Source organism: Diabrotica virgifera, chromosome 2 (genome assembly GCF_917563875.1).
Source record: "Diabrotica virgifera virgifera chromosome 2, PGI_DIABVI_V3a".
Taxonomy (NCBI): Eukaryota; Metazoa; Arthropoda; class Insecta; order Coleoptera; family Chrysomelidae; genus Diabrotica; species Diabrotica virgifera.
The window spans coordinates 213,060,675-213,085,228 of NC_065444.1; the positions used below are offsets into that span (position 1 = coordinate 213,060,675).

The window sequence follows — 24,554 nt, forward strand, 5'->3', positions numbered from 1 at the left end:
TTAAAATAGCCACGGAAAAGGCTAGAGAACCTAATTTTAAGCAAAACTGTTCTATGATTATTCTTTGAAAACTTAATACTTTTTGAGTTATTCGTGGTTGAAAATTAGCCATTTTCATTGAAAAATGACACATTTTCGGACGGATTTTTGCGAATACCTTAAAAACTATGCATCTAACAAAAAACTGTATAAAATATTTCTGTAGGTTATAAAAAACAAAGAGATTCGTTCCTTCATAAATCTTCTAGTTAAAATACAAAGAGGGATATGATCGGTAAGAAGAGTTCGTTTTTTTGCTGCATGCTCAAATCGGTGTATTCAACTTGAAATAACAGAGAAACTGTCGATTTTAGGTGTATAATGATACCAATAACTTTTCTACTGCTTGAAAAGACCTTTAAAATGAGCAATACTAATTGTCGATTACATGGAAACTAAGCGAGATATTCTGCAAAAAATTAATGACTAATGTATTTTTAGAAGAAATGAGAAGTATATTTAACCCCTCATCCACCAGAATTTAAATACATCGTTTTCCTTGTACAATACTTTTTATTATAGTGTTATTTCTATGTTCAACAAGTAGGGCTGGATTAAAATGAATGGCTTTTGAAAAAAATAAGATCAAATTATAGAGCGCATTTTTAAATTTCCTTAAAAATCTTCCTTTTTCTCCGTGTAACTCAGAAAAAGATAAGAGACACGAAAAAAAGATACCACACAAAAATGTAGGGCTTTTCCAGGTAAAAATTTCCTTTTTATTTTTCATTACTGTATCTCTTATCATTTTCAAGTTACATGGAGCAAAAGGAAGATTTTTAAGAACATTTAAAAATGCGTTCCATAATTTGATCTTTTTTTTCAAAAACCATTCATTTTTAACCCGTCCAACTATTTGAACAAAGAAATAACACTATAATAAAAGGTATTGTAGAAGGAAAACCATGCATTTACATTTTGGTGGATGGAGGTTAAAATTACTTCTCATTTTTTCTTAAAATACATTAGTTATCAATTTTGTTTGCAGCATATCTCGCTTAGTTTTAATGTAATGGACCTTTAATATAGCTATTTTAAAGGTCTTTTCAAGCACTACAAAAAGTTATTAGTAGCATTATACACCTAGAATCGACCGTTTCTTTGTTATTTCAAGTTGAATACACCAATTTGAGAATGTACCAAAAAACAAACTATTTTCACCTCCCATATCTCTTTTTGTATTATAACTAGAAGATTTATGAAGGCAAGTGTCTCTTTGTTTTTTATAACCTACAAAAATGTTTAATATAGTTTTTTTAGTTAGATACATTGTTTTTAAGGTATTCGCAAAAAACCGTTCAAAAAGGTATTATGTTTCAATGAAAATGGCCAATTTTCAACCACGAATATCTGAAAATGTATTGAGTTGTTTAAAAAAAAATTATAGAACAGATTTTGCTTAGAATTAGGTTCTCTAACAAATTCCGTAGTGATTTTAACCAAAAAATTTTTCTAAAGAAAAATTCTAAGAAGGGGTGGGAACCACCCCCAAGATAAAAGCACACATCGGCATAGGGTAGACTTTGAATTAGGAGATAAGTAGAGGCTAGGCCCAAAATTTCATTAAAATCCATGCAGTAGGATAGCATTCGGAGGAAATATCCTATTCTTGCTCCCATTGACTGGCGTAGGACAGCTAATTACACAATCAGAAAAATATAAATGTATAGATAAGAATAATTATTCAATTATTTATTAGTGCAAGTATTTGACCTTGCATGGCGACCTACTTCAAATTTTATTGATGTAACCTTTATGGGTGATCAATAGTAGTGTAGATTTAAAATTGCGAGTGGTGAATGCCACCGCCGTGTTAGCCTCCACCTTGAATTTAAATCGACAATCATGCTCTGAAAAGTTTATTTTATGTACATCCGTACCACTCTCTCAGGTTGGGCAGCCACGATATTCTGCGTCTCCTTATGCTTCATTTTCCTTGAATCTTTCCCTACATAATCAATTGGAGCAATTTGTATCTCTCTCCACGTGGTATATGTTAGATATTCTAATTTTCTTGTTTGGATGGTATTTTTAAGATTTCCATTTCTTTATTCATCTTTCTCAGAACCTCTTTGTTTGTAACGTGTTCTGTCCACGATATTTTCAGAATTCTTCTGTACACCCACAGCTCGAATGATTCTAGTTTTTATCATTGATGCCGCCTTCAAGGTCCAAGCTTCCATTACATAAAACAAAGTCGAGAAAACGTAACACCTAGTGTACAGTAAGGGAAAAAACCCTTACTGTATAATATAATATGTACAGTCGGAAAAATGAAAGAACATTCTTTCATTTTTTCCACTGTATCTAAAAAAAATAAAGATAATTTAAGCATAATTAGGTCGTTACAGAAGATGTTGTTTCTACAATCACAAACAAAGCGAAGGTTGATTGACGGAGCTTGTTTGGGTAACCTCGCGTACCGCTTGGATACTCACTAGGGGTCGACAAGACAAGATTTCTTATCTTGACAACAACTTCTTGTCTTGTCTTGAGAAAAAATCAAGAAATTTTAAAAAATCTTGTCTTGACGTTTTCTTGACATCCTATATCTTGTCTTGACTCAAGAAATTTCAAGATCTTGAAATTTCTTGAATACCCGGTCCGGTGATTCCCCGGCGACCATTTTATTGCGTTGCTTGCTAACACGGCCACTGTGGGGAGTCCCAGATCTGCATTTGTTTTCTTGACGAACGCCAAATTTCATTTGTAGTTGCATGCTTAAAATAAGCATTTTGTATGTTTCGCACATATTCTTAAGTTAGCTGTCCAGGATTTCATAAAAATGATTGAACCAAATTATAACAGTGTCGACATCGAAAAGGATTTTGATTATTTGGAGGATAAGATCGAAGTAGAAAATGATATAAATGATACTGCTTTGGATTTCAACTCTCCTGTATGTCAAATTAATCATCTTATCAAAAAATATCAAAAACTCAGGGTAAGATGACTAAATGACTATGCCAAAATTAGATGTGCCTACAAAGTGGCATTCAACTTTCGAGATGCCAACATGGTGTTTAAGTGTAAAAAATGTTTTAACTATAGTTTGCGACATCAAAAATCTAAATAATTGCTATTAGATGAAGAATGGGTTCTGATCAGTAAATTTTGTCAGCATCTGAGAAGCTTTAAAACACTTTCTTCAATACTCGAAGGGGAAAAATATTGCACACTCCCATTGGTGGTAATTGGAGTAAACTTACTTTTAGGTAAACTATCATTTAACTATCATTTAAAAGTTTATTCGAATAAAAAGATATAAACGAATGCTGCCGATGTAGATTTAAAGTATATTGTTAGGGGTTTTACGAATATGGTTGTAGGGAATCGTGTTCCAGTTTGAGCATCTTGAAAAGTTTAAATAGAGATAACTAAAGCTAAAGGGTTACGGGTTTCGAACAGTTTAAAAAAAGATTAATGTTAAAAATTCTTACCTCTTTCTCATTGAATATTTCACATGTATTATAGTATCTCAATAATAATCTCCTATATAAACATGGAATTATGTTTGACATTAAAATGACAACCTAACTTAGTAAGTTAGGTTTAGTCAGTTAAATTTAGCAAGCATAGGTGGTAGATAAATAATAGGACGCAGTATACAATACATACAGACAAAACAATTCATTTAGAGGCTATATATGACCAGAAAAATAAATAGTGTTAAATGCGAAAAATAATTAATAGTATATGTGTTCATTAATGAAACCGCTGTGTCAACATCGTTTGTACGTCGTGTCTAGATTATACGGAATTTTGTAGTTAGTAGTGATCGAAATTTAGAAAAAAAGTTACTGGGTGATAGTTAGTGGTGTGACTTTCTCAGTGCTAAAGAAGCAAAGTGAAATTTATAGCAGTTTTTCTACAATACGCTGTTGCAACTTTTGTGGTTAAAAATCAGGTTTTTATACTAATTATATTTATCAGTGAACTGTCCCATTCTAGTTGTAAACATGAGCGCATGTCTAAATTGTAGTACTGAAATTGTTAAAGGCTTACTATCAGAAACAGTTCAATGTGATCATTGCCAGGGCCGAATACACTTTAAGTGTGCCGGTTTGAAATCCGACGACAAAATCACGCGTAGCCGAACTAGGAATATTAAAATATTTTGCAATACATGCGTTGATCGCCTTGCCGACCTTAGTTCTTTGAGAGATGTTATTCAGTCTCTGCAAAATAAAATCGACATGCTTGAATCAAAACTCTCTGGTCAACATATTCTTGAGACAGAGTCGGTAAATACAGAGGCAGTTATTTCTGAAACAATGGATCGGATCCATCGGTCTAGTAACATCATTATAAGAAATGTTCCAGATTCTGACAACGATATTAATGCCGTTAACGCTATTTTGAATTCTATTAATACAGATCTTTCCGCAAATGCACCAACATCTGTCTTTAGATTAGGTAAACCAGACAGTAATCGTAAATTTCCACGTCCATTAAAAGTTATTTTTCCGAATGCACACGTCGTCGCTAAAATTATTTTAAAAAACAAAAGGAAACTACTGAACACGCAATACAAAAACATAAAGATTGATGACGATAAAACTCCAATGCAAGAACAATACTTAAAAGACCTGCGTCTTAAATTAAATCAACGCATCGAGAATGGAGAAAAAAACGTCACAATCAAGTATCAGAAAGGTATTCCCTGTATAATTGATCTTTCTCCAAAAAACTGAGTTCGAGCTTTCATCAATGGCGTATTATGTATACTAATCTTTGTTCTCTGCAAGCGAAATTTTTAGATACCATTACTTTTATGCAATGCGAAAAACCTTCACTGTTCTTAGTATCCGAATCTTGGTTGCACAAAAATATTTTGGACTCTATGGTAAATATACCTGGGTATAAAATTTTTAGAGCAGACCGCATAGGGAGAATAGGAGGCGGATGTTGCATATATGCAAAGGAATCTGACTTCTGCCAATTTAACATTGTTTGTGAAAACTTCTCTGATCACCATTATGAAGGGTTGACGCTTAATTTTTCTTCTAAAAAGTTAAAAATAAATTTTGCTATAGCTTGTATATATAGACCTGGTTACAGTTCCGTTCAAAGTGATCAAGAATTATACAGTCAATTGGAAACGCTCATAGCCAAACATAAAACCTTAATTGTTTTTGGTGATTTCAATCTAAGCAACATTTCTTGGCCGCTGATCAATCACCCTCATGATACTCAATCTCAGCTTTTTATTAATTTCTTAGAAAATTCTGGATTAGAACAAATAATCAATGAACCGACTCGTTTTCGTCTGAATCAACAACCTTCTCAGCCAGATCTTACTTTAACCTCTGATGTTAATCTTTTAACTAATATTTCGGTTACATCTCCAATTGGAAAGTCGGACCACGCAGTTATTTCAACTTCCATACAGATCCTCAAGTCGGAAATATTACAAAATAATATGCTAATGACATATAAAAGAATAAACTATCATCGTGTAAACTTAGATGTATCTACTGCAGATTGGGCAGATATGTTGAATGGTAAGGATGTTAACAAACAGTGGGAAATTTTTGAAAATTTTCTGAATGAATCCATGCGCACGAACTCTCATTATGTGCAACGTAGATGTAATCCTAATAAGCCATGGATAAGTGCAGAAATATTTGAAATGATAAAATTTAAAAAGTCATTATGGAAAAAGTATTTACGAAGTAAAACGAATGCTGACTACCTCAATCATCGAACTTTTTCTAATAACTTAACATCAACTATTTTTAAATCTAAACAAAATTTTGAAAACCAACTGTCCTCAAATAAGAACAAAAAACCTCTTTATAAATATGTCAGAAATTCTATTTTATCTAAAGTTTCGTTACCTATTTTAAAAACCGAAACAGGCGAACCAACCTCAGTGAAAATGGAAGTTGCTACTATTTTTGCCAAAAAATTTCAAGAAGTGTTTACAATCGAGGAGGCTCTTCCGAATACTTTACGTGTTGTTTCTACAAGAAGTAACTACGATATTAGTGACATAGTCTTTGATCCAGAGATTCTTAAACAAAAAATTTTGTGTTTAAAATCCTTTTCCGCTCCCGGATTAGACGGTTTCGCCGCAATTTTATTTAAGAAGTGTGCAAACTCGATTATCCATCCGTTAAGTTTTATAATGAAAACCTCATTTTTGTCACACACTTTACCTGATGGCTGGAAAATCTCTAGTGTTACTCCCATTTATAAAAAAGGTGACAAGTTAGATCCTGACAATTATAGACCAATTAGTCTAACATCAATTGCGGCTAAATTGATGGAATCAGTTATTCGCGAATCGGTTATGAACTTTCTCTTAAACAATAATAGAATTCCTATTTCCCAGCACGGTTTTGTACCTGGAAGATCGGTAGTTACTAATATGTTAACATGTGTTAATGACTGGTCTCTTTGTTTGGACAGTAATCAACCTGTTGATATTATATATTTAGACTTTGCTAAGGCTTTTGATCGAGTTCCTCACAAGAGACTACTATTTAAGCTTGAACATAACGGTATTAGAGGAAACTTACTTGAGTGGATTAAAGGATTTTTAATAAACCGTAAATTTTGCGTACGCGTTGGTGACTGTTATTCCTCAATGTTTAGTGTATACAGTGGCGTTCCGCAGGGTTCAGTGTTGGGGCCGATTTTGTTCCAATTCACCTTAAAAGTAACATGTCGCTTTTCGCTGATGACACAAAGTTATATGCAAATCCCTTTTCTGGTTACAATCAATTACAGACCGACCTTCAAGAGGTTGCTAAGTGGGTAGACGATTGGTGCTTGCAATTAAACACATCCAAGTGTGCAGTTCTACATTTAGGTAAAAACAATCCAAGGAATCGGTATGTACTTTCAAATGTTTCTCTAAAAACTGTTTCGCAGCAAAAAGACTTGGGTGTACTTGTGACGGAAACATTATCTTGGTCTGAACATATCCAGTCGGTATGCAATAAAGCTAGAACATCAGTTTACTTATTATCTAAGACTTTCTCTAAGATATCGCCAAAAAATTTTGTTGCTCTCTTTAGTGTATATGTAAGACCTATTTTAGAGTTTGCCGGACCCGTGTGGAATGTCGACTGGCAAAGGGATTCTGATCGACTTGAATCTGTGCAAAGATGGGCAACAAGAATTCCTTATGGCCGTCGTCGTCCTTCCTACGAAGAACGGTTAACCTACTTAAATTATCCTACATTTATGGACCGACGACTTCGTGGGGATTTAATAATTGCTTATAGAGCGTTACAGGGAAAGTTTGGGATAGATCTATCACATCTTTTCCCTTTGAGTAACGACCTTAGATTGCGGGGTCATCCATACAAATTAGCCAGACAACAGTTTCACAGTAAATGTCGTGAGAACTCTATATCCAATAGAATATTTTATACCTGGAACTCACTTCCACACGACGTCGTCGGGGCTGTATCTGTAAATTGCTTCAAAAATAAATATGACTCTTTTAGTTCTGTATCACGGGAACAATAATTTTTCGTCTCTTAAATTAAATTAATTTATAAGTCGTATGTAGTCTTAAGTTTAGGTTTCTTTTTGCATAGTTCTTTTTAGTCAAATGGAGCTATATAGGTCCTAGACCTCGGCTCCTTTTTCTTCTTTAATAATAATAATAATAATAATATATTAAGTATAGAGAACGGTAAGGGTTTTATACCGATCGAAGACAATTGTTTGGAGGAGGAGCGGAGCGACGACTCCAATTGTTTGAGATCGGTTACCCTTAACGTTCGACATGCTTATAACGTTTTTTGCACGATTGATACCATTATAAATTATAAAATTAAACATTTTCTTCATATTGACTAGTTTCATTCATTTTATCAAGATAGATACTTTGGTTGTTAGGTAGTAACTAGGGTGCATAACAACAATGGAGAATTGAGTTTTTATTTAGTTGTCAATAATTTTAAGTACAATTTTGATTATTATAAATTAAAATATGAGCGAAAGTGAATTTGAAGAAATTGAACGGGCTTGGGAAGAAGGGTGTTCCGCAATTATTCCCGAAAAATCCAAAATCCGTTATAAAAATACCTACCAAAGTTTTAAAAAATGGTGCGAAGGCAAGAATTTAAGAATCGAAGAAAAGACTCTATTGGCATATTTCGTTCAAAGACATATGCAGTTGAAAGCTCCTGGAAGCCTCTGGGCAGAATATTCAATGATTAAATTCACCGTTTTTCTTTATGATGGCATTTATATTTTCAAGTTTTCAACTTTGATCGCGTATTTGAAGAGAAAAAATGTTGGATACTACTAATGTATGCGATTCTGCAGGAGTTTCTGTTAGAAGTGAAACCACAGCCCAAACAAGTGGGATTTCATTAAATAATTTAACAAATTGTACCATAAGTTTCAATATTAATAAATAATTCGTTAGTTTTCTTTATTCTTTCAAAAAATAAATTAAAATTAAGAGATTTTTTAACTCGACGGTAAGTGAATTACTTACCGTCGAGTTGGAGTACTTACCGTCGAGTTGGATTACTTACCGTCGAGTTGCTAGTAAATGTCACCTACTGACGTAAAATCTGTCACGGTAAACAGTCAAAAATGATCAATCGTGCAAAAAAAAATTAAATAACAATTTTCAGGGCTTATAATTAATTATTAAATCGATTACAATAAAATATATCCATCAAAATATTTTATATCCATCAAAAGCTTTCTTCCACACAAGTAGGTAACTACAACTACATGAGACGTCTGTCACGGAACACATTGAACACACCTTTAACAAAAATTGAGAACCAGACAAATAAATGTAATATGTATACTGTCTTGGTTATCTCAAATCTACACCAACCAACGTAATGGAAATTGAAGCAGTTGAACCTACATTGAATTTGTGGAGGCAGTATCTTACTGACAAATACGTAGCTCGTACACTTCGCGTCAAAAAAACTGGTACAACTCTTATAACCGAAAATCGCGTTTTTCAAGTTGTGTAAGTTGATCTTGTCAAATGTGTCATTCTAATTTCTAGGGCAACGTTGTCTACCCATACATTGATTCGTGTTTTATTATAATTTATGAAAATAGTTTAATTCAAAAATAATGATAGTTAATAAATCTAGACTTAACTTTAAATTATTACGTTTAAATTAAAATCGAGAAGCGTGATTGGTTTCTCGTAAATTGTACTGTAAATACAAAACTCTATTGAGTTGTGGGATAGTAGAATAAACACACGGGAAAAATAAAAAAATTTATTTGAAATTAATACAATATAAATAACTTTTACAGTGAACAAGTGTGGAATTTAAATATATGTATTACAATTTGAAACTGCTGAAATATTAATATTTTGTCATAGCTCCATTATTATTAATCACTTCTTGTAATCTCCTGGGCACTGAGAAATAAATTTAGTTATGAATTTTCATCTTCGTCCAAGCTTTTTCAGGTTTCTTCAATAATGGTCAATAGGGAACTTGCATAAATTTTGAAATTCGGAAAAAATGTTATAAATCACAACAGAACATAATTTAAAACATGTATCAAAGATAAAGAAGTTTTGTTTGTCTTTCGTTTGGCCCCTAAAGACGATTAAAAATTCAAATTAAAACAGGTGGTCCAAAACGCATCGTGACGTCACTTGGTTTTACATTTACATTTTTCCAATAAAGTAAACAGAATTTTAAATTAGACGTTATAAACGTCAGTAGAAAATACATTTATGTGACGTTACAAGTGTTTTTGATCGTTTGACCTATTCATAGAAAATTTGTACTTTTACAAAATGGTTTTATTTTCAATAGTAAACCTTCGTTCCTTTCCTTCAAAAACAGTATAAAACTACAATTTTAACAAACTGGTATATATTATTACAATGACATACGGTAAATGTCATTAGAATATAAATATTTTTGACTTATTCCACGACGATGAGCTTGCCAAATACCCAAGTAGGTGGAGGCCAATAAACTAAAGAATGAGAAGAAGAATATACCTAAATATAAGGTTGTGTCTAGGTATACGCTAACGTGTACCCAAATAAAAAAGTTAGAGTGTCAGTGATTTCTTATTTTTTATTTGTTTAGTGTTTGTTTTTAAATTAACTACGGAGTGCGGACAATTATTTAGTTCTTTTAATGAGTTTAAGAACATTTTAAAACAGTACGCAAAAGATAAGAGACTATAAATTAATATATATATATATTTTTAGTTATAAATGAAATAGTATTACCGTAAAAGATTAAAATAAAAGGAAGACCTAAAGCTTTCACAATAATAATTAACTTGTTTTGAAGCTATTATCCTTGTGGCATTTTTGTAATCAACTATTCTAAATGGGAACTAAGCCACAATTTAACGAAAAAATTGATTTTATTAACGTTTCGACTTCTAAACCGGATGTCGTTGTCAAAATACAAAATATTATTAAATTAAACAAAAATGTTGTTGCTTAGTAAAAAATTTTTTCTAATAATTTATTTAATCTGACTAATTTTTGTATTTTGACAATGACATCCGATTTGGACGTCTAAACGTTAATAAAATAATTTTTTTAGTTAAATTGTGGCTTATTTTGCATTTAGAATAGTTGATTATAATAATTCACTTACGTATAAAAATTATTTTAACAATATTTTGTACCTACATGTCATGTCAACTAAATACATATAATTATTTTGCTAACCTAAATATATACTTTTATATATACACATTGATTTATTATAATTAAGTTTGAAACATCTGAATAGTTCTGCTTCCCTTCCCTTAACAAATATGTTTCCATCAAACAAACACTAAACATATCAAAATAGCATGTACCAAAATATATAGTCACTGCGCAAGCTACATAAATAATGACGTCACTGGCTTGATGAAGTTTAATTCGCGTATACCTAACTTTTTTATTTGCGTACACGTTAGCGTGTACCTAGACACAGCGAAATATAACCATTATAAAAACTAATGCAAAACTATGTGACGTCACGTGCCGTTTGAACTATTTTATACCGCTGAAGACTTTAAATATGTATTTCTAAGTTATTACGAGTTTTTGAAGCGTGAAATTTTGGAAATCTCATTTTTAAACAAAACTGAACATTATTATCTAATAAGAAAAACATGTGCCAGTTCCCTATTGGTAGTGATAAAAATAATACCTATCTAAAACCTTTATACATTTTTAAACGTCATTTTTTTGTATTTAGATTTAGTGCAATTCAGTTATCTGTTACGGCAACAACGCAGTGATTCACGAACTATTGTATCCAGTCTGAACACAGGTTTACAGTGGGATGGGAAGAAAAAGAGTGTAACAGTTTTTTATGACGGGAAGTGTACCATTAGCAGAAAATCAGTATGTCTCAAGGATATACACGATTTATCTATCTTATATTTGACTAAAAGATACTTGTATAAAAAAAATTTCCACTTCTGGAGGAAAGCTATAGAAATCTTTCAAAATAGAGGTACTTTATAAGGGTAATCTTCCACCAGTCTATACTGAGAAGCATGCATTTTTATTGTTATCAATAAAAATAAGGACAGAATTTCTTAATGATGCCCATAGTCCCACATTTAATTCAGAAATTCAGACGAGATGACCTAATTAATATTAAATTTTTACTGATGGTTCGAAAAAGGAAATAACACTGAGTACACCATATACCAACACAATTCTGGACAATAGTATAAGTTACGTGATGAAGCCACCATCTACACAACCAAAATGCTGGCAAAGTGTAATATTTACAGACAGTAAAAGTGCGTAAGAAGAATAGGTTATTCAATCTTCGATCAAAAATAAATATTAACCAGCAGTTCTCCGGGAATTTTAGGGAAATAAGGGACTAAGGCAAGGCTGCAGTTTATAATTAACTAATTGATGGATTCGACCGTTACTTGATGGAAGTTCATTTTATCTCACAATAAAACACTGAAAACTTTTGTTTTCTATACTTCCACAAAATTTATTATTTACAACTATGTGACTACAGCTGTTTCGGCAGAGTGCCTTTCATCACTTGAGAAAGGCACTCCGCCGAAACAGCTGTAGTCACAATTGTAAATAATAAATTTTGTGGAAGTATAGAAAACAAAAGTTTTCAGTGTTTTATTGTGAGATTATAATTAACTATTTAGTTTATCTTCAACATTCTTCAAAATCTACCTGAGTGAGACCTTGAAGAAATGGAAATCATGCTCTGGAATGGGCGTACCATTAAACGACGACATAACCCTATATACGCTTCATTTCGCGGATAATCAAGTAGTCATGGCATATGACCAGGAAGATATGCAATTCATGTCAAAACTATTAATACAAGAATATAAGCAATGGAGTCTAAACTTTAACTCAACAAAAACGAGATGTGCATATTATGATAAGTTGAGAATCATGAACTAAAGGTGAAAAGCTAATTTCGTCATATTCCGAATATATCTATTTGAGAGCAAAGATGGAAAGAAATGGATGTATTGAAACAGAAATCAAAGAACGAATCATAAAAGAGAGGGAAATAATATGTGGACTAAGCTCACTACTGTGGTAAAAACCTATTTCTTTTGAAACAGAAAAAAACACAACCATATAACAATATCGTTAACTCCCTTATAATCTATGAATGCAAAACCTGGCAACCCACTAAAAGAACGAAACAAAAACCTTGTTTTTCTTAAAATGGAATTTTGACGCATATTGGCAGGTATATTCAAAATGATGACAAATAATGGACTGAACAACCACCATCATAGAAGAAATACAGCAAAACAGCTTATTTGGTATGGACAACGGACATGTATAGAGAATAAGCATCGCCTACCGAAGTTAATATTGGATTGGTAGCCACCTGAGCAAAAAAAACACAAGATAGACCGAAAATAACATGACCTGATGGGAGTCCAAAAGTATGAATACTGAAACGAAGAGATGTCTACGACCAGGAAACATGAATGGAGGCTGAACCAGAAAGTTCAGGATGCTATAAACCCGATATACAATGCTGAGTGCGCTAATAACCAGCAAAATAAACGAAAAGACGTAAAACATACTTTCTTCTTCTTTAAGTACCGTGCCCAAATTTTTAGGCGTGGGTAGCTTCCATAACTGGTACTGGTAGCTGGTACAGGAGAATGTGGAAAATACCATGGACAGAAAGAGTAACAAATTAAGATGTTTTGCTGAAGATGGGGAAGGAATGCGAAGTCATAAAAACCATACAAACGAAAAAACTGGAGTATCTAGGCCACATAATAAGAGGAGAAAAGTACTCTCTGTTAAGACTCATAATCCAAGGAAAAATCTCGGGAAAGAGAAATGTGGGACGTAGGAGGATTTCCTGGTTGCGAAATTTAAGGGAATGGTATGGGTGCAGTTCAATACAGTTGTTCAGAGCTGCAGCCAACAAAGTTTAGATTGCTGTGATGGTAGCCAACCTCCGATAGGAGACGGTACTGCAAGAAGAAGAAGCTTCCATAACAATTTGCCGATATCGTTCTCGATCTTGTGCGGCATGTACCAATTGATCTGCTGATAAGCCAGTCCATTGACAAAGGTGTCGGAGCCATGAATATTTCTTCCGACCAATTCCTCGTTTGTCGTCTATCTTTCCATTGAATATTAACTGCAGCATCCTGTATCTGCTACCTCTCATTATATGCCCCAGATATTCAAGTTTTCTCTTTTTTATCATCTTGGTTAAATCACCTTCGCCTTGACCTACTCTGTTTAAGACTTCTCTGTTTGAAATGCGTTGAACCAAGATATTCTGAGCATTCTACGATACGACCACATCTCAAAGGCTTCTAATTTGTTCATCATGTTAACCTTTATGATCCAGGTTTCACATCCATATAGTAATACAGGATACACATAACATTTTAGGAACTTGATTCTTAGTTGTAAGTTCAGCTGAGAGTTGCTCAGAATAGATCTAAGTTTCATAAATGCTCCTCTTGCAATTTCTATACGAGTTTTAATTTCTTCATCCGGATTTAGTGTCTCGTTTATCCAACATCCTAGGTATTTAAAATGATTAACTTTTGTTATTGGTTCATCACTGACAATTAGTTGCATAGGGCCGACGTCTTGTTCACTAACCACAAGTAACTTTGTCCTTGTTGCATTTATGTGAAGTCCGTTATTGGAGCATTCTCTAGTGACTCGATCTATAAGGAATTGAAGATATTCGATATTTTCAGCCATGATCGCGGTGTCGTCTGCATATCTGATGTTGTTAATAGTTTCTCCCCCGATTCGAACTCCACATTGTCCTTCCAAGGCTTCATTAAAAATTATTTCTGAGTATACGTTAAACAAAGTTGGGCATAACACACAACCCTGTCTGACACCTCTTTGAATGCAAATTGTGTCTGTTTCTTTGCCGTCTACCAGAATAGAAGCTTCTTGATTCCAATATAGATATTGTAAAAGTCTCAGATCTTTATCATATATTCCAATCATTTCTAGATATTCAAACAACCTATCACGTTGAACTCTATCCAACGCCTTCTCAAAATCTATAAAGCAGACGTAAATTGGTTTCTGTAAAGCATAGTAAAACATACTACATTGTGAAATTAAAAAGAGATGAAACTATTAGATGTGAAAATTATCAATAGAAACCTATAAAACTATGCTTTGTTTTTAAACCAGGAGGAGTAAACTAAAAATACAGATTCACACCCAGAAACCACTAGAAAAATCACCAAATTATACGTCTTCTTCTTTGGTTATAACGCAGAAAACACAAAAACGCTTAGAATAAATAAAAAGTTTATTTTGAATGAGATATTTGAAATTAAAAATCACACCCAATTTTCTCTTAGTTTTTCACCCCTGTAACTTATTAAAATAAACATTATAGAAGTTCTCAGGGACTTTCGGCCCTCGCTAATAACGTAATCTTTCATTCTTCGTTTCAAAAATACTTATTAGAATCAATACTGAATTATTCCTCCTGGTTTAAAAACAGAGCATAGTCCTAAATTTACATTATATTGATAGTTTCCCACCTTTAGACGTATCGGACTCGTCACAGGTCACAGGAGACTTTTATAAAATTCTCCTGTCATAGTGGCAGTTGTCAAACTCCTCCGATACGTTTAAAGGTGGGAAACTATTAATATAAAGTAAATTTTATAGATTTTTAACGACAATTTCCTACCGCTACTAATTTCATCTCTTTTTATTCCTCAACGTATTATGTTTTCCATCTTTTGCCGGTTAGTAGCGCCCTCATCACTTATAGTTTATATATATATATATATATATATATATATATATATATATATATATATATATATATATATATATATATATATATATATATTGTATTAAATGTACTGCTTTTCGTACATAATTTTCATATGAATCGAAATCGAATGCTCACGGTTATTCTTCTTACATACATTGGATATTTGTAGCATTCAACCTGTTCATTATTAATCGGTTCTAAGGGATAAAATAAAAATTTAAGATATTGATTAACTGTTGGATCTCTTTTGTTTGCACTGTCTACGTTACACGTTTGATAGAAAATAATGACAATGCTCTCCAAAATAAATATGCTACTGGAAAATAAATCAGAGTAAAACAGCAAAACCTGTAATAGAGCATCAAAAGCAGAGCAATCTGTCACATTTTCTAAAAAGGGTCCAAAAGGATATTTTGAAAGCTACCAGCGATGAAGTTCACAAAAACAATAACGTGTCGATCGCTTGAAACGTGACAATTACACGATAACCACCGTATCTGATAAGCAAATATCAATCGCAGCAGGTGTCGCAACATAATCCGTATTATAGGCAGGTCAAAAAATGTTTAAATGGAAAATTCAACACATTTTCCTTCTAATAAGGATATTAGTTCTCTGAGTTGTTGAGTTTTGTTGTTATCGATAATTTTTTTTTAATTGTATAAGCGAGGGTCTTACAGCTTCTGCCGCTTCCCGCATTTTGATTGCCATCTTTTTCTGTCTCTCCAGGTGTTTTCAATGGTTCTGTCTTTCATGGTTTCCATGACAACTTGTATCCAAGAGTTGGCTGGTCTTCCTCGTTTCTTTCTATTACTTGGATTATATTTCATAGCTCTTCTTGGCCATCTGTTGTCGTCCATCCGCTGCACGTCCATGCCATATTAACTGTCTCAGGTAGTCCATTTCAACTGCTTTCTAATAGCCCGGGAGGTAGTGTCAAATTTAACCGGAGCATTTTAGCATGGCTGTTTTCTTTTTATTTAGTTAGGTGTTCCAAAGCTTATTAACAAATTATGTGTCAGCTGGCCCAAAACCGAAGATTTTATCCAAGAAAAGGTAAACTGTTAAACTTGATAAAAAAACGCTACAACTTATATGACAAATATTTATCTTAGTGACTTACGTGTATAATAGCCAAGAATACCAAGCTGCTGGCTTTCACCCAGACGACTCGGGTTCAATTCCTGGCCCTAAAAATCTTTTTTGTTTTTAAAATTGACATTTTGACTTGATAAAACCACGTTTTTATTATTTATACGACACAATAAAAAAAGTCTGTATGTCTTTTATAGAATCGTAAACTTTGCATTTGATCATATATATTTAGCTGACGCTTTTTTCTTACAATCTAAAATTCATAAATTAATGATTTATACTTTTTAATCTTTGCCAAACTACATAGTTCAAGAATATTTTTTTATTATTAACTAGCTGACCTAGCAAACTTCGTACCGCCTTAGAACTATTGCGTATACTTTTTTTCTAATAAAAAAATATTGTTTTTGTGGTGTCTGCGTAAATAGTGATTACTTATATTGGTCGTATTAACTCAGAAACCTTCCCGGGTTCATGTACAACAACTTTACTTGAGGTAATCACATTATGATCAAATGCATAGTTTACGATTCTATAAGGTGCATACAAACATTAATTTTTATATATTATAGAGAACAAGGAAATATTTAGATTAATAAGGGGTTGGTGATAGAAAAGTGAAAAATTAGGGTCCAAAAAATAAAAAAGAACGACGGGGGAGGGGGGCAACCCCCTTTTTCACTTAGATTGGCGTACTAACTAAGGAAGCTTTAGGGGATTATGTACAACAACGTTGTTTATTAAGGAGGTCAATCATAATAATATATTATCATATTATGATCAAATGCATAGTTTACGATTCTATAAAAGAGATACAGACTTTTTTATATTGTGTCGTGTAAATAATAAAAACATCGTATTATCAAAAAAAAATTATTTTTTAAACCAAAATGTCAATTTTAAAAACAAAAAAGATTTTCATGGCCAGGAATTGAACCCGAATCATCTGGGTGAAAGCCAGTAGCTAGGTATTCTTGGCTATTATACACGTAAGTCATGGAGATAAATATTTAACATATAGGTTGTACCGTTTTTCCATCAAGACTCACATTTTACCTTTTCTTGACTAAAATCTCCGGTTTTGGGCCAGCTGACACATCATTTGTTAATAAGCTTTGGAACACCTAACTAAATAAAAAGAAAATAGTCGTGCTAAAATGCTCCAGTTAAATTTGACACTACCTCCCGGGCTATTCGAATTCATACCTTTTAATGCTTGTTTTATTTCATCACTTGTTATATACCTTACTACTGCAATCATTGTATCTCTTTCATATCTCAAATCGAGAAAAATTCTCCTCATTCTAGTGAGAAAACGGTGATATTTTTTCTAGTTTAATAATTTCATTATCCAGCCTTTGCATCCAAAGTTAAACATAGGCCTCCCCTAGTTTCTTCTAGTTTTGTCGGTATTGGGCTTCCTGTAACCATTTCCCAGCAACCCTTTTAACGTCGTCTGTCTATCGTGTAGGCAGTCTACCTCTACTTCTTCTCTCTGTTCGTGGTCTCTACACTGAAATTTTTTGAGTCCACCTTATGTGATAGATCACTTCTTCTTAACGTGCCCTATCAAGTCCCCTTGACGTTGGCGATTAACATGGCGAAACTGTCTCTGTCTCGAGCTATTCTAAATAGGTGTTCTGCTTTCTTTATTCCTGTCCACTCCCGGATATTCTTCAACCAAGAGGCCTGCTTTCTACCAATTCGTCTGCGTCCTTCGATTTTACCCATCATAATAAGTTGAAGAATATTATACCGGTCTCCCCTTACTACGTGTCCAAAATAGGCCATCTTTCTATATTTGATGTTATCAAGCAGCTCACGGGTAGCATTTGCTCTCTTAAGGACTGCCACATTTGTCAGCATAGCCGTCCATGGTATTTTTAGAATACGTCTGTGCAGCCACATTTCAAAGGCCTCCAAACGGTTAATGCTGGATATTTTTAATGTCCATGCTTCGACACCATACAAGAGGACTGACCAAATGTAGCATTTAATCATGCGCTTTCGAAGTTGAAGTTGCAAGGTATCATTACAGAAGAATGACCTCATTTTTAAAAATCTCGATTCTACATTTTATCTCTTTATCTGGATCTAGTTGTTCAGTAATATGGCAACCAAGATATTTAAAACTGGGTACTCTTTGAATCATATGACCATCAACATATAACCGTGAATCTTGATGGGCCAAACGGCTAAATACCATGTACTTTGTTTTTGAACAGTTTATATTTAGGCCAAACTCTCTTCCCACTCTGTCAATGGCATTTAAAAGGTGTTGTAATCCATTCATATCATCACTTAAAATAACTGTATCGTCTGCATATCTGATTGTATTTATCAGAATTCCATTAACCTTCACACCCCTAGTGATAGATCACTAATGACAGGAATATAAGAAGAGAAACTACAACACAAGCAACAAAAGCAGCAAGAATAAGTGGTTGTCTCCGAGAAACCATATGGAGAAACAAATATCTGACAACGGAAAGCAAAAGTAAGACGTATCCTAACATATGCAGCGAAGACAAGGACCGATACAAGAAAGACGAAACAACAAATCAAGAATATCGAAATGAAAGTATTAAGATCAATAGCGGGCATATCATTAAAAGACAGACAAAGAAACAGAAGTATACGAGAACGATGCAAAATTCAAAATATTAACAGGTGGATAAAAACAAGAAAGAAAAACTGTAACGAACATGTAAACCGAAAGAACCAGATAGATTAGCGAACATATGTAAAAACGACAAGCCGTATAGTCGAAGCAACGAAGCACTAAAAAGCCCAAAACCTAGAAATGTTGTGCAGTAAGATGAATCGTCATGCAACTTTTTGCATTCAATTCGAGAGAGTGTCAGGCAATTTTGTGAACTAAATTGATCTACGGCAAAAAATTTTGTGCATGAGAAAATGCATTTTCAAAGTGCATCTCGAAGAGATGAAAAATGAAAAATTTAGAACTCGGGAAATATTAACGGAAATGAGTTCAATTTTTTTATTTGGGGGTTTTGGAGGCCAGTGAACACAAATTTTATGACGGTGATGGTCTCCGAGGTACTTGGTGCCCAGGGTGGAGCTCGTCGCCTGGGACGATCGAATAATTCGCGAAATGAAGATTGGATCGAAAAACTGAAAAATACGCGTTTAATATTTTTAAAAAATCTATCGAATAGCACTAAACACGACTTCCCACTCCAACCCTGGAGGTGGGGTGGGGGTAACTTTAAAATCTTAAATGGAAAAGCCCATTTGCTATTACAGATTTGGATTGCTTACGTAAAAATAAGCAACTTTTATTCGAGAAAATTTTTAGAATTGTGGATAGATGGCGCTATAATCGGAAAAAACGATTTATCGTGATAACAGAGGTAAATTATAGAAACGGTCTAATATCTCGAGAAATACGCTTCCAAATAAAAGACAAAAAAAATATTTAATATTTTTCAAGAACCTATCGAATAACGTCAAACACGACCCTCCACTCCACCCCCTGGAGGTGGGGTGGGGGTTAACTTTAAAATCTAAAATGTCAATCCCCATGTTTTATTGCAGATTGGGATTCCTCATGAAAAAATAAGTAATATTTATTCGAAACATTTTTTAGAATTTTTAATAGATCGCGCTTATAAATAGTGTTTTTCCGATTATAGCGCCATCTATCCATAATTCGAAAAAATGTCTCGAATAAAAGTTACTTATTTTTACATAAGGAATCCAAATCTGCAATAAAAAAATGGGAGCTCCTATTTAAGATTTTAAAGTTACACCCCACCCCACCTCCAGGGGGTGGTGTGTAGGGTCGTGTTTTATGATATTCGATAGGTTTAAAAAAAAATAAAAGACATTTTTTTTGGTTTTTTATTTGGAAGTGTATTTCGCGAGATATTAGACCGTTTCTATAATTTACCTATGGTATCACGAAAAAATTGTTTTCCCCGATTATAGTGCCATCTATCCACAATTCTAAAAAATGTCTCGAATAAGAGTTGCTTACTTGTAAGTAAGCAATTCAAATTTGCAATAACAAATGGGGTTTCTATTTTAGATTTTAAAGTTACCCCCACCCCACCTCCGGGGGTAGAGTGGGGTGGTCGTGTTTAGTGTCATTCGATAGATTTTTGAAAAATATTGAACACGTATTTTTCAATTTTTCGATCAAATCTTCATTTCGCGAAATATTCGCAACCCGCGAATTATTCGGTCGTCCCAGGCGACGAGTTCCATTCTGGGTACCAGGTACCTCGGAGACCATCGCCGTCATGAAATTCGTGTTTAGTGACCTCCTAAACACCTAAGTATAAAAATTGAACTCATTTCCGTCAATAGTTCCTGAGTCCTAAATTTTTTTATTTTCCATCTTTTCGAGATGCACTTTAAAGATGCTTTTTCTCATGCACAAAAATTTTTTCCGCAGATCAATTTAGTTCACAAAATTGCCTGACACTCTCACGAATCGAATGCAAAAAGTTGCATGACGATTCATCTTACTGCACAAAGGGCCTAGCCGGGTAAGATGGTGAAAAGTGCCCCCAACCCAATCTAAATTCCATATAGGCCACTTTTTAGCACATATAGAGGAACTCACTTTCTGAAATGTTTAGCCCCCTAGGTGGTCACGTGACCCCCCTAGAGCCTAATTAGGCTTTTTATGTTTTTATTTTTTATCTCAGCCGCATTAAGAGTTAGCCAAAAACTTTATTTAAAAAAGTTGTAAGTTTCAAAAAGATCTATATGAAAATTTTTTTTTTAATTTTTTTGGCGGGAAATTCGAATTTTTAGAACAATTTTAAACTTTTAAATAAATCTGAAAAAAAAACTAAGACACTCGTTTTTACGAAAATTAATTATAATGTGTATTTTTGCACAATCTTTCACCCTGAATTTTTTCAGATTTTTAAAATTGGTGAAACGTACCTTTAAAAATAAAAAACCGCATTTTTTCGGTTTTTTTTTTGATACAATTTTATACATATTTTTTAAAAAATTTAACACCGTCACTAGAATAGGTAAAAAACTGAAAAATAATTGGGATTTGCTTCATAAAATTTTTTTGTAACGCCATCCATTTTCAAGATACAGGGCGTTGAAGAAAACAAAATTTTACATATTTTTTACGATTTTTCCGAAACTACTGGCAACATTGTAATAAAACTTGGCGGGTTTTAAGAGGTAGTTATTGTGCATGTTTTGACATACAACTAAGGATTTAATATTCATCATTGGCGCGCATAGGGGTAATGGTCTGAACTTTTCAAAGAAAAAAAGATAGTACGCCACTGACATATTTCAAATTAACAATCATTTTTGAATTCCTCGTTCAATTTGCAATAAAAAATTTATCTTCTCATTTTTTCATACGACGCGCTGTTTTGCTGCAAAAAATAAAATATCTTAACGCTTCCAAAGTATTCGAATTAATTTTGATAATGGATGTATGAATTTATTATGTATGTAGATGTAGAAACTACTAGAAGTTCGAATACTTTGTAAGAGTTAAGATCTTTTATTTTTTGAATAAAAATGGCGCGTCGTATGAAAAAATAAGAAGATACATTTTTTGTCACAAATTGAACGAGAAATTAAAAAACGATTGTTAATTTGAAATATGTCAGTGGCGTACTATCTTTATTCTTTAAAAAGTTCAGACCATTACCCCTATGCGAGCCAATGATGAATATCAAATCATTAATTGTATGTCAAAATATGCACAATAACCAGCTCTTAAATCCCGCCAAGTTTTATTAGAATGTTGCCAGTAGTTTCAGCAAAATCGTAAAAAACGTGTAAAATTTTGTTTTCTTCAACGCCCTGTATTTTGAAAATGGATGGCTTTACAAAAAATTTTTATTAAGCAAACCCCAATTATTTTTCAGTTTTTTACCTATTCTAGTGACAGTGTTACCTTTTTGAAAAATATGTATAAAATTGTTTCAAAATACGAAAAAAAAACTGAAAAAAATGCGGTTTTTTATTTTTAAAGGTACGTTTCACCAATTTTAAAAGTCTGAAAAAATTCAGGGTGAAAGACTGTGCAAAAAAAAATACATATTATAATTAATTTTCGTAAAAACGAGTGTCTTAGTTTTTTTTTCAGAGTCATTTAAAAGTTTAAAATTGTTCTAAAAATTCGAATTTCCCGCCAAAAAATTTAAAAAAATTTTTTTCTTATAGATCTTTTTAGAACTTACAACTTTTTTTAATAAAGTTTTTCGCTAGCTCTTGATGCGCCTGAGATAAAAAATAAAAACATAAAAAGCCTAATTAGGCTCTAGGGGGGTCACGTGACCACCTAGGGGGCTAAAAATTTCAGAAAGTGAGTTCCTCTATATGTGCTAAAAATTGGCCTATATGGAATTTAAATCGAGCTGGGGGCACTTTTCACCATCTTACCCGGCTAGGCCCTTTTCTAGGTTTAATGCTTCGTTGCCTCGTCTAGTATAGCAGAAGACCCGTTGGAATGCCGTCGAAAAGGTGGAAAGACAATATTACAGTCAACAACAACTGAAACAGAATAAGAGGCAGACAAACAGGAGTAATCCTAGTCGCACGAACAAGAAGAAGAAGAAGACCTTATGTCCTTCATTTTGGTTATATGGCCCGCCCAATTCCACTTCAACCATGCTATTCGCTCTATGAAATCTGTGACGCATGTCCTTCTTCCGTTTCCTCGTGTCTAGCCCTGTCTCTGAGAGTTAGTCCAACTAGTGACCATTCCATTCTTGGCCACTCTAAGTGCACGTTCAGAGTGGACGAGCAAAGAGCAAAGAAGTGCTAATAGCGGGTAGTTACGCTAGACGAGAGTTTAGTTCTTTTCCACTCGGCAGGGTAGGATATTTGCTCTTTACTCTCACAGTAGTCCATGTAGTGAGACCGCTCCCGTCTGAAAAAATTTCCGATTCGGTCTCTTTGTGGATTCTTATTTAAAAATATTTTAAAATTTCCTTTAAACAAATCTGAAGGGTGCCGGGCGGAATTTTTGGGCAGAAATTGTTTAAACAATTTTTTTAAACAAATACAAAAGATCACGTTTTTTGCTCTGGAACATATATTTTTAAGTTGTGTGGGTCATTCTAAACAACAAAGGTATCTTGTAAATGTTCTCAAAAATTGATAGTTTTCGAGTTATAGGCAATTTAAAATCTGAAAAATGCGAAAATACGCATTTTCGAGGCCTAAATACTCATATTTAAATCAGTATTTTTGAGGTTGCCAGATACTTAAATTGAAGTTTAAACATTGAGCTTCAAGACTCTGAAGAGTGCTAGCGTCTAACCTTAATTTATACCGTTGTTTTTTAATTGTAAAATATGCGTGTTTATCCGATTTTTTTGCCGGTGCGGCGCGCTCTATTTCAAAAATCTTATATTTTCCTCCGAAAATTATTTTTTCTAGATTTTTTGAGATTTTCTAAATAAAATAAGTTTCTTGACATTTTTCTCAAAAGTTAACAGTTTTAAAGTTATAAGCGATTTAAAATCCAAAAATGAGTCTTTTATTAACTTATAACTTTAAAACTATTAACTTTTGAGAAAAATGTCAAGAAACTTATTTTATTTAGAATGTCCCAAAAAATCTAGAAAAAATAATTTTCGGAGGAAATAGGAGATTTTTGAAATAGAGCGCGCCGCACCGGCAAAAAAATCGGATAAACACGCATATTTAACAATTAAAAAACAAGGGTATAAATTAAGGTTAGACGCGATTACTCTTCAGAATCGAAGCTGAATGTTTAATCATCAATTTAAGTATCTGGCAACCTCAAAAATACTAATTGAAATATGAATTTTTAAGCCTCGAAAATGCGTATTTTCGCATTTTTCAGATTTTAAATCGCCTATAACTCGAACACTATTAATTTTTGGGAAAAATTACAAGATACCTTTTTTGTTTAGAATAACCCAAAAAACCTAAAAATATATGTTCCGGAGCAAAAAAAACGTGATCTTTTGTATTTGTTTAAAAATAGTTATTTATGAAACAGTTCGTGAAGTATGCTTTTTGCGAACTCACGCGATATTTAGAGCACGAGCGACAGCGGAGCGAGTGCTATACATCGCGTAAGTTCGCAAAAAGTACTTCACGCACAGTTTCATACAATATTTTATCTACTCTACCATAAACAAATAAAAAAACTGTAACTCTTCGTCACTGGAATTCATTTCTATTCTACAATTTTTAGAACTTTGACATTTA

General features: G+C 33.1%; 1 protein-coding gene across 2 annotated transcripts in view; it reads right to left on the reverse strand.

Annotated features, from left to right (window-relative positions):
* The window catches only part of LOC114332134 (membralin), an 893,172-nt gene that overhangs the window by 14,057 nt on the left and 854,561 nt on the right, over positions 1 to 24,554 (reverse strand). The gene's annotated exons all lie outside the window — the stretch shown is intronic.